Raw genomic sequence first — 10,900 nt, 5'->3', positions numbered from 1 at the left:
TGATGGAACTCCCTTCCTAACAGCACTGTGGGTGTACCTACACCATATGGACTGCAGCGGTTCAAGAAGGCAGCTCACCACCACCTTCTCAAGGGCAACTAGGGATAGGCAATCAATGCTGGCCCAGCCAGCGAAGCCCACATCCCATGAATGAATTTTTAAAAAAGCATTCCGATGTTACAGTCATTGCCAATTGTGTGCTCATTCTTGAAGGCACTTGAAAATCTGGATTGGGGTGACTAAATGTGAAGTGTAATCAGCTCAACATGTGGGAAGCAGCACAAGGGGCCTCTCCCTAACCAGCACTATTTAGAGAAATCATTAACTAATTAAAGATTAGTTTCTGGTTTATTTCTTCTGGCTGCTTGTTCAATTCTACGTTTGTTGGTGCTTTCTATAGTTCCTTCAAGTTTCAAAAGTCTACAGGGAGTGCTGTGGCAGGTGCTGGAATACTTTTTACTGACCTCAAGGTCTTTCCACAAAGCAGTTGCTCCTGGACATGGATGCATTTGTAGGCATTCCCCTTGTAATCAAGTGTAACTGGGAGAATGAACAAAGCAGAAGCCATGTTGTACAGGACAAGCTGCTGGAAGAGAGGGGAGGTGGGAGGCAAGACAGGTTCTCAGCAGGAGGCCGCATCCACCCAGGGTGTTCAGGAAACATTCCCCCTACCAGAGCCTCAGTGAGTGCCAAAATTTGGGACGTCTACCTTTCATTAAGGAGGTTCTCACTGAAATCTGCCAACTGCTGCAGCCACCACTCCAACTGCAGAGCGGGTCAAGGACCCTCATTGCCACTGGCTGTGAGGGCGATTGTAGCTATGAACTTTTATGCATCTGTCTCCTTCCAGTCTGGAACTGGAGATACTGGCAACATCAGTTTATAAAGTAGGGCACTGAAGTTCTCTATTCAAAAAGAGTGCAAACCTCCCATGATGCAAGGTGCCACTGATGACACACACATCACATTGTAGGTGTTGCATGTCAACTGTACCCTATACTGGAACCAAAAAGGATTCCACTCCCTCAATGGGCGAAAGTGGTGAATCATGCAGTTCAATGCCTGGCATCCTGACAGCAGTCACGATGCCTTCATTCTGCTGGTGTCCACTCTGCCAGCTGTCTTTCAGCCACCACAGAAACTGAAAGGATGGTTCCTTGGAGACAAGGGAAATCAACTGACGATATACACATGACTCCAGTTTGCAAACCATGCAAAAGTCTGCAGCACGCTTAGGATGAGTCATTCTGCTACAAGAAATGGGATAAAGACCACCACTGGAAGCTGAAGCAATGATTCCATTGCCTGGTCCACTCTGGAGGAGTGTGTATGAAGATTTGTGGTGCCCTGCTGCATCCTGTGGGGCCTTACATCATGAGCCCTCTTCACCAGGACCATAGGCTGAGGAATATGAGGAGGATTTTGAGGCAGAAGAGAAAGGGAGACAGCAAGCTAGACAGCTCCTTTCTGCTCGGGTTGTACATCAAAGATTAATTCAAGTACGATGCCAGTTAACCTAACCCCAACTTCTCATTCGTCAACAGTCCCACAATCCTTACCTTCACTGTAACTGACCCCTCCTGACCTCAACGCAAAAGTAAACGCCAACATAATATATACCTTCCAAAACAAATTTATAAATTAAATCATACTTGCCTTCAAACTTGAATTAATCTACCTATGCAGCCCATTAGTGCTTGTTTTCTGCGTGCATTCACCTATCTTAGTGCTCCTACCCAATGGCCAGAGCATGGCTGACTTTCAGTTCAGGAGGCTGCAGATGGGGATGACTTTGATCAGCTCTGGGCGCAGAAGGCCAGTCTGCAGACTGCACCATCTTGGCATGGGCAGCAGCAGTCTGGGCTGCCCAACTGACAGGCAACAGCAAGGCCACTGGGAGAGTGGCAGGAGCAGGATTATGAATGCTATCATCCTGAGAGAGGTTTGAACGGCATGGAGCCATTAGCATTTGCCTGGGCTGGTGCCTCAGCCCCTCTGACCGCTGATGACAACACTCTGAGCTTATGTGGCAGCAAGCTAACCCTGCATGATAGCAATCTGAGATTCCAGTTTAACGCTCAGACTTTTGGTGGAAATTGCTTGTCCTGCAGAGAAAACTGAGATATCGGCCATCAGAGACTGCATCATGGTTGGGTCCACCTTTGTGTTTGAGCTTAAGTTTGAAGGCAAGCATAATTTAATTTATAAATTTGTTTTGGAAGGTATATATTGTGTTGGCTTTTTACTTTTGTGCTGAGGTCAGGTGGACAATGTGATGGTCAATAACAGTGAAGGTAAGGAGTGTGGAGCTGTTGGGTCTATGTGTGTTGAAGGAGTTGGCCACCGCCCCATGCTGGAAAGGATGAGCTCCAAGTTCTGTAAAAGCCCTGTGCCAAGTTGGTGCTGGACTCCTCTACCCTCCTTGTCATAGACGGCAAGCTTTCTGTCAGCCGTTCCAATGCATCAAACATTTTGTTGTGTGCGCTTATCATCTTCCACGGCCTGTCCCATCAAAGCTCTCTCCTGAGCTGAACTTGGGTGTGACGTTTTCCTCTGGCAATCTGGCACATGTGCCGTCCTCACCCACTTCCCTGGCTGCAGTGCACTTATGCTCCGTGTTTCACTAAATGATATCCTCTAATTATCTGAGCTGGTGACTGCGAGTGTGAAATCAAGTGACATTCTTTCTTCATCATCACTGTCTTCTTGATCTTCATCTGCTAGATTAAAATAAAGTAGCGTGATCATATTATGGGACTTAATTATAAGGCTGTAATCTAATTGAGGATTTCGGATGGCATCATTAAGTATGCGAGGAAAGCAGATTAATTAGTGTAAGCTCAAGCACATCTTTTACCAAGAGGCATTGGACTGGATTTCCCTGCAGGTGCTGATGTCAGGACCAAATGGAGGTTCTGAGCATGCACTTTCCAGCAGCAAGACCAGGCCACAATCTTTCAGGAGGTGGTCTTCTGATCGGCCACCTCCACTCTCGCAATGGCCGGCACACTCTTGCCGGCAGCAATCAAAAGATCAGCAATTCCGAAGCCTCAACAGCCCCTAGGAGAGGTGGGTGCTGCTGAGACAGGTTGGGAGCCTCAACATTGATGCTTCCTCAGAGGTATGGATATGTAAAGAAAAAAATCATCATCTTTTAAAGCCATTAGGCTCCTTGGAGCAGAGGAGGAATGCCATGAGCGGAATCATTTTAGCTATGGATGTGACCTTAACTTTATGAGGCCCTGTCATTAAGGCATGGAGACTCTGGCTCTGATCACCCCCCCCGGTCTGCAGCAGGGAGGCCACTTCCATTAATCTGGTAGTCTCCACACATGATTGGGGTGGGGGGGGGTGCTCTGCCACTGGCAAAATGCTGGCGAGGTTGCAAAATCACCCTAATTGAGGCCTTAACAATTTTAGTTCCTACCTGCCTTGGGGAGTGGGAGCAGATCCGCTTCCCAGCCTGCTCCTGGGAAAGATCGCTGATGGCGGGAATGTGTTGGGGAGTCAGTCCGATGCAGCTCTCCTTAATTCCCCACCCTCCGCCTCCAACCCCACTACCGCAGAGCTGGGAAAATTCAGCCCAATCTTTCTGACATCTTTAGAGATACCATAGGACTGCACCCAGACCTTCCTGGACAACACCAAAATGTAACGCAGTTAGCTGGTGCAACAGAGGAATATCAAGCAACAAAAGAAGCTTCAATTCATGTGCAGAAAGGCACCATCTGCAATGATCAGCAACTTTGTAAATTAGAGAGAAGAGGCGGAAGCTAGAAAGTAAAAAAAAAATATTAGGAGTGTGTCACAACCGAGTGAAGAAGGAAGCACTGGAGAGCTGCTTTGGGCTGTATTTGAGTACTTCAGTTGGAGTTTGAAAGAGGAGCAGCAGCCTTGGTAGGTAGGACTTGTATTTCTAATGTCCTTAGCAGTCTCTAAATGAGTGGAAGTAAAAGTAAAGGGAGTAATTTAAGGGTAAGCCATGCTAGGGCAGCTCAGTCATGTGGAACGCTCCTCCTGTGCAATGTGGAAGTCAGGGACTCTTGCAGTGTCCATGGTGACCACGTGTGCAGGAAATGTCTCCAGCTGCAGCTACTTGTAATCCAAGTTTCGGATCTGGAGCAGTGGCTGGAGTCACTATGCTGCATCTGCAGGGCTGAGATCTTTGTGGATAGCACATACAGTGAGGTGGCCACACTGCAGATGAAGAGTGCAAAGTTAGAAAGGGAATGGGTGACCACCAGATAGAGTAAAGGCACAAGTGCAGGAGTCCCCTGGGTCCATCTCCCTCTCCAACAGATTTTCCATTTTGGGTACTACTGGGGGAGATGCTTTCTCAGGGGAGTGCAGCAAGATCCAAGTCCGTGGCACCACGAGTGGCTCAGCCGCACAGGCGGAGGAGAAAAAAGAGTGGGTGAGCAACAGTGGTTCAGGATTCTATCGTAAGGGGAATAGTAGATGTTTCTGCAGCTGCAGACATGACACCTGGATGGTATGTTGCCTCCCTGGTGCCAGGGTCAAGGTTGTCACTGAGCAGTTGCAGGACATTATGACGGGGGAGGGTGAACAGCTAGAGGTTGTGGTACATATCGATACCAACGACACAGGTAAAAAGAGGGATGAGTTCCTGCAAGCAGAATATAGGAAGCTAGGAAATAACTTAAAAAGCAGAAGCTCAAAGGCTGTAATCTCAGGATTACTCCGTGCTGGGTGCTAGTGAGATCAGGAATAGGAGAATAGACCAGATGAATGCGTGGCTGGAGAGATGGTGTAGGAGGGAGGGATTTAGATTCCTGAAGCACTGGGACTGATTCTGGGGAAGATGGGACCTGTACAAACTGGACGGATTGCACCCCAGCAGGACCGGGACCATTATCCTCGCAGGGGTATTCGCTAGCACTGTGGGGGAGGGTTTAAGCTAGAGCAGCAGGAGGATGGGAGCCTGAGTGGGGAGACAAAAGAGAGTGAAACAAAGATAGAAATGAAAGACAGAAAAGTAAAAAGCAAAATTGGAAGGCAGAGGAAACAGGGGCTAGCAGCAAGTAGGGCCATAGTATTAAAAAAAATGTGTTAAAAGACAAGTATAAAGGCACAGTATCTGAATGCACAAAGCATTTTCAATAAGGTAGATGAATTAACAGCGCAAATAGATGTAAACAGGTATGATATGATTGTGATTACAGAGACATGGCAGCAGGGTGACCAAGGCTGAGAACTGAATATCCAAGGGTATGTGATATTTAGGAAGGACAGGCAAAACGGAAAAGGAGTTGGCATGGCATTATTAGTTAAGGATGAAATCAGTGCAAGGTGAGAGAGGATAGATATTGGCTCAGAAAATCTAGATGTAGAATCAGTCTGGCTGGAGCTACGAAGCAACAAGGGGCAGAAAACATTAGTGGGAGTTGTATATAGCCCTCCAAATAGTAGTGGTAAGGTAAGGGGCAGTATTAAACAGGAAATTAGAAGTGCATGCGACAAGGGTGCTACAGTAATCATGGGTGACTTTAATCTACATATAGACTGGGCAAACCAAATTAGCAATAATACTGTGGCAGATGAATTCCTGGAGTGTGTATGAGATGGTTTTTCAGACCAGTACATCGAGAAACCAACTAGGGAACAGGCTGTCCTAGATTTGTGCAATGAGAAGGGGTTAATTAACAATCTTGTTGTGTGGGGTCCTTTAGGGAACAGTGACCATAACATGAAGAGTTCATCCTTAGGTAGGAAAGTGAAGTAGTCCAATCCGAAACTAGGGTCCTAAATCTAAACAAAGGAAACTATGAAGATATGAGGTGTGAGTTGGCTAAGATAGATTGGGGAACTTCATTAAAAGGCGTGGTTGATAGGCAATGGCTAATAATTAAGGAACAAATGCATGCATTGCAACTGTTATATATTTCTTCCTGGTGCAAAAACACAACAGGAAAAGTGGCCCAACCATGGCTAACAAAAGAAATTAAGGATAGTATTAGATCCAAAGAGGAGTCATATAAAGTTGCTAGAAAAAGTAGCAAGCCTGAGGATTGGGAGCTGTTTAGAAATTAGCAAAGGAGGATCAAAAGATTGATTGAGAGGGGAAAAATTGAGTATGAGAGTAAACTTGCAAGGAACATAAAATACTGTGAAAGTTCCTGTAAGTATGTAAGAAGAAAAAGATTAGTGAAGGCAAATGTAGGTCCCTTTCAGTCCGAAATGGGAGAATTTATAACAGAGAACAAAGATATGGCAGAGCAATTAAACAACTACTTTAGTTCTGTCTTCACGGAGGAAGACACAAATAACTTCCCAGAAATGCTAGGGAAAAAAGGGTCTAGTGAAAAGGAGGAATTGAAGGAAATTAGTACTGCTAAAAAAAAGTGCTGGAGAAATTAATAGGACTGGAAGTCAGTAAATCCCTAGGGCCCAATAATCTACATCCCAGGGTACTAAAGGAGGTGGCCATGGAAATAATGGAAGCATTAGTTGTCATCTTCCAAAGTTCTGTAGATTCTAGAATAGTGCTGGCAAATTGGAGGTTGGCAAATGTAACCCCACTATTTAAAAAAGGAGGGAGGGGGAAAAAAAGGGAATTACAGACAAGTTAGCCAAACATAAGTGGTAAGGAAAATACTAGAGTCTATTATAAAGGATGTGATACCAGGACACTTAGAAAATATCAATGGGATTAGACAAAGTCAACATGGATTTATGAAAAGGAAATCTTGTTTGACAAACCTACTGGAGTTTTTTGAGGACATAACTAGCAGAATAGATAAGGGAGAACCAATGGATTATGTGTATTTGGATTTTCAGAAAACTTTTGAGTCTCACACAAGAGGTTAGTGGGCAACATTAAAGCACATGGGATTGGGGGTAATATATTGGGATGGATAGAGAATTGGTTAGCAGACAGGAAACAGAGAGTAGGAATAAATGGGTCTTTTTTGGAATGACGGATGGTGACTAGTGGGGTACCGCAGGGATCAGTGCTTGGGACACAGCTTTCACAATATATATCAATGATTTGGATGAGGGAACCAAATGTAATATTTCCAAGTTTGCTGATGATGCAAAACTAGATGGGAATGTGAGGAGGATGTTAAGAGTCTTCAAGGTGATTTGGACAGGCTGAGTGAGTGGGCAAATACATGACAGATGCAGAATAACGTGGATAAGTGTGTATAACGTGGATAAGTGTGAAGTTATCTGCTTTGGCAGAAAAAACAGAATGGCAGAGTATTATTTAAATGGTAATGGGTTGGGAAATGTTGATGCACAAAGGGACCTGGGTGTCCTTGTACACTAATCACTGAAAGCAAGCATTCAGGTGCAGCAAGCAGTTAAGAAGGCAAATGGTATGTTGACCTTCATTGCAAGAGGACTTGAGTACAGGAGTAAGGATGTCTTCCTGCAGTTATACAGGGCCTTGGTGAGAACACACCTGGAGTATTGTGTGCAGTTTTGGTCCCCTTACCTTAGAAAGGATATACTTGCCACAGAGGGAGTGCAACGAACGTTCACCAGACTGATTCGTCAGATGGCAGAGTTGTCATATGAAGAGAGATTGGGCTGACTAGGTCTGGAGTTTAGAAGAATGAGAGGGGATCCCATTGAAACGTATAAAATTCTGGGATGGTTGGGCAGTCTAGTGATGTTTCCTCTGGCTGGGGTGGGTGGGTGGGTGGGTGGGTGGGTGTCTAGAACAAGGGGTCACAATCTCAGGATATGGGATAGGCCATTTAAGACTGAGATGAGGAGAAACTCCTTCATCCAGAGGTTGGGGATCCTGTGGAATCCTCCAGGCCAAGTCACTGAATATGTTTAAGAAGGAAATAGATAGGCTTTAAAGACATCAAGGGATCTGGGGAGAGAGTGGGAGTATGGGGTTGAGATAGAGGATCCACCATGATCATATTGAATGATGCAACAGGCTCAAAGGGCCGAATGACTTACTCTTAATTCTATTTTTCTAAGTTTCTAGGACTCCCCCTTTATCCCACTCCTCAGTTGATTGAAATAGGTTTTTTTTTTGAAATATGTAAGGATGAATGTGTCAATTCTGACTATGTACATATTATTTACATGCTGATGGGAAAGAACACAGTCAGCCAAGCTTCCTTGAGTTTAAACAATGGGTTAGTTTTTTGTGTTAAAAATCCACCTTGGTAAAGATGTTAAAATATTTTAAAAAGATAAACACACTGTCACAACACACACACACACAAGCATGCAAAAATACAAGGTACAAGGTAGAGAAGGTTAACTTTTGGCCAAATTAAGATTCTACGAGAGGAGGCAAGTAAATAAAGAATTCAGATTGTAAGTCTGCTGCCCACAGTCTGATCTAAGCAACACAGAATTCAGCTTAGTTGAAAGAGAGATAGAGAGAGGCAAGCAGCTTTTTTTTTGCTGTTTTCAGATGTTCCTTCTCTAGACTGCTCCAAAGCAAATGTGTTTTTAATTTTAAAATCAAAATGGTGATCCAAATCATGTAACCTCACTCTCCATGATGATTGAGTATTTCACAGAAGGTAATTGATTAACTTATGTCTGGACAGACCTTGGCTAATGTGTTATGGTCTAGAGGATTATTTTTTTAAATGTCCAAGACATAATTTCTGACTGACCCATTTATCCATGTACTGAGCTAGGAAGAACATATCACATCAAAGGTGTAGCCATTGGCTCTGCAGACCCTCCATGCCCAGCCTGACAAAATGGAATGTAGCTGTCAGACTGATGCAAATGGTGGTAACCATTTTAAATTTCCATCAACCTTTGAAGTAATCATTGACATCAGCAGATGTGAAATTCCACTGGAGGGCTGCCTGGACATGTTCCAATTGCAATCCACATTGGAAACTTCCAGAAACTTGACCAACTTGCAGTTGCTGACATGTCAGGTGACCTCCGGCAGCCATCTTACATCAGTGTCCTTGTTTTAGTCGTTGAAGCTGCCTCTTTAAAAAAAAAATCCATATGTGAGTTCAGCAGATGAAATTGAAATTTAATATTTGACATCAACACATTTCCATAGCAAAAGAGATAAACACAATGAAGATGGAAAGGGGGACTTATGCTTACATCCAGCAAGATAGAAACACACAAACGTATGGCAGATAGAGAGAGAGAGATTTATTTTTATTTCAAATTTCCAGCGCTCTGCAGTATTTTGCATTTAGAGAAAAAGATTCTAATTGTAAATTCTATGCTAAGGGCAAAATCCTTCGATTTACCCAGCTCTCTCATTACTGCTGCTGGATGAAAGAGAAATTCTCTGATCAAAATGAACAATCACTGACAGAAAAGGAGAAGGAACAAAGAAGAAGATGCATGCGAGTAATGATATGTGTGTGAGTATGTGTCTCTGCTTGAGACAGAGTGTGCGTGCGTGTTGGGGGTAAGGATTAAAGTTTAAAAATAAATTCAGTATTACATGAATTTGCTCTCAAAGGGTTTGATACACTTACTCACTAAGCTAAAATGCTAAAGAGCCTGGCTAAAAGCTCCTCAGTGTCTTTGTTTTTAAAAATTTTACATTGTGGGAATATAAAGGACAGAGCAGCTTACAAGCAGGAAAATGGAAAATAAACTAGAATAATGAATGGTCTTGCTGTCCACAGGGAAATCTACCACCTAAAATAACACCCTTCAACACAAGGCACTTAATCCTTTTTTCCATTACAATTAGCACACGACTATTGTGAAGATGGATGTGTTTTTTAAAAAATATTTTTGGGGATATGGTGGTATCCTGTAAAGAAGGCTGTGTGTTTGAGTCTCCATGGATAATTAAATTGGGGAAAGTTAGTAAAGACAGCTTGGCTGTGGGAACGGAGAGATGAAAGGTAAAGGAGTTAGATGCATGCATTTGTAATGAGAGGCTATGGTGAAGTTGGAATTACAAGTAAATAAATTGGGTTTTAAAATTTGCATTTGGTGATAGGTAAGGATTTGGCTTTTCAGCTGCTAAATTTCAAAGGGAGTTTAAGGGACTTTTACAACTTACAAAGGTTTCAAAAGTAAACGAGGGAAGGTTATTAAATTTTATTTGACCCAAAAGTGGAGGCAATAGGAAGACTTGAAAGATTTTTATATTTTGGAAAATTTGAGTTCAAAGAGGCGCTTAGGACAATGGAGTCTAGGATGAAAAGGAAAAAAAGATATTTAAGGGAGATGTTTAGTTGAGTTGAGGTGGCTGTGTGGGGGAGATATCCTGAGACCAGTTCTGTGTTGAGAAAGTTGTGAATTTGAAGCAACCATCCAGTTTCAAGACAGAGAAGTCTTTGTTTTCAGAAAGTAGTCTGTTTCTGAACTTCCTTTGGATTTCCACAGCAGAGTGGAAGAGATTGAGAAGTCATGTGGTATACTTTATTAAAGTAGCAGCAGTTTATGCCTTGGGTAATATTACTGGATTTTTATGGTTAAAAATCTATAAGGAAGCTGTTGCTAAGTAGTTTGCTTGTATGTTCTGACCAAATGAGTTTTTTGGGGGAATGTTTTGTAAGACTGTTTCAATGGTGTAATTTTACTCTTGCATGTTTAAGTTTTTTTTCTTGTTAATAAATCATATATCCTATAAGTGTTACTGAGATTCTATGCTTCTGGGGTCAGTAGTTCTCCCCTCATTTTCAAAATACAAAACAAAAAAGTTATGATCAGTAAGACAAGTTTCCCTCTGGGAATTAGCTTGCTTGGTGAATAACACCAGCTGCGGTCGTAACACCATTCAGAATCAAACTCTTCATCTTCCGCCCCAATAGCCTCCACGTTCAATGGATCATCCTCCACCATATCCATCACCTCCAAAAATGTCACCACCAAACACATTTTCCCCTTACTTTTCAGCATTTCGAAGGGACCAATCCCTGGTCCACTCTTCAAACATTCCCAACACACCTGCCTCTCCCCATGG

Source organism: Cetorhinus maximus, chromosome 3, assembly GCF_964194155.1.
Source record: "Cetorhinus maximus chromosome 3, sCetMax3.hap1.1, whole genome shotgun sequence".
NCBI lineage: Eukaryota > Metazoa > Chordata > Chondrichthyes > Lamniformes > Cetorhinidae > Cetorhinus > Cetorhinus maximus.
This window is presented reverse-complemented; position numbering follows the sequence as displayed.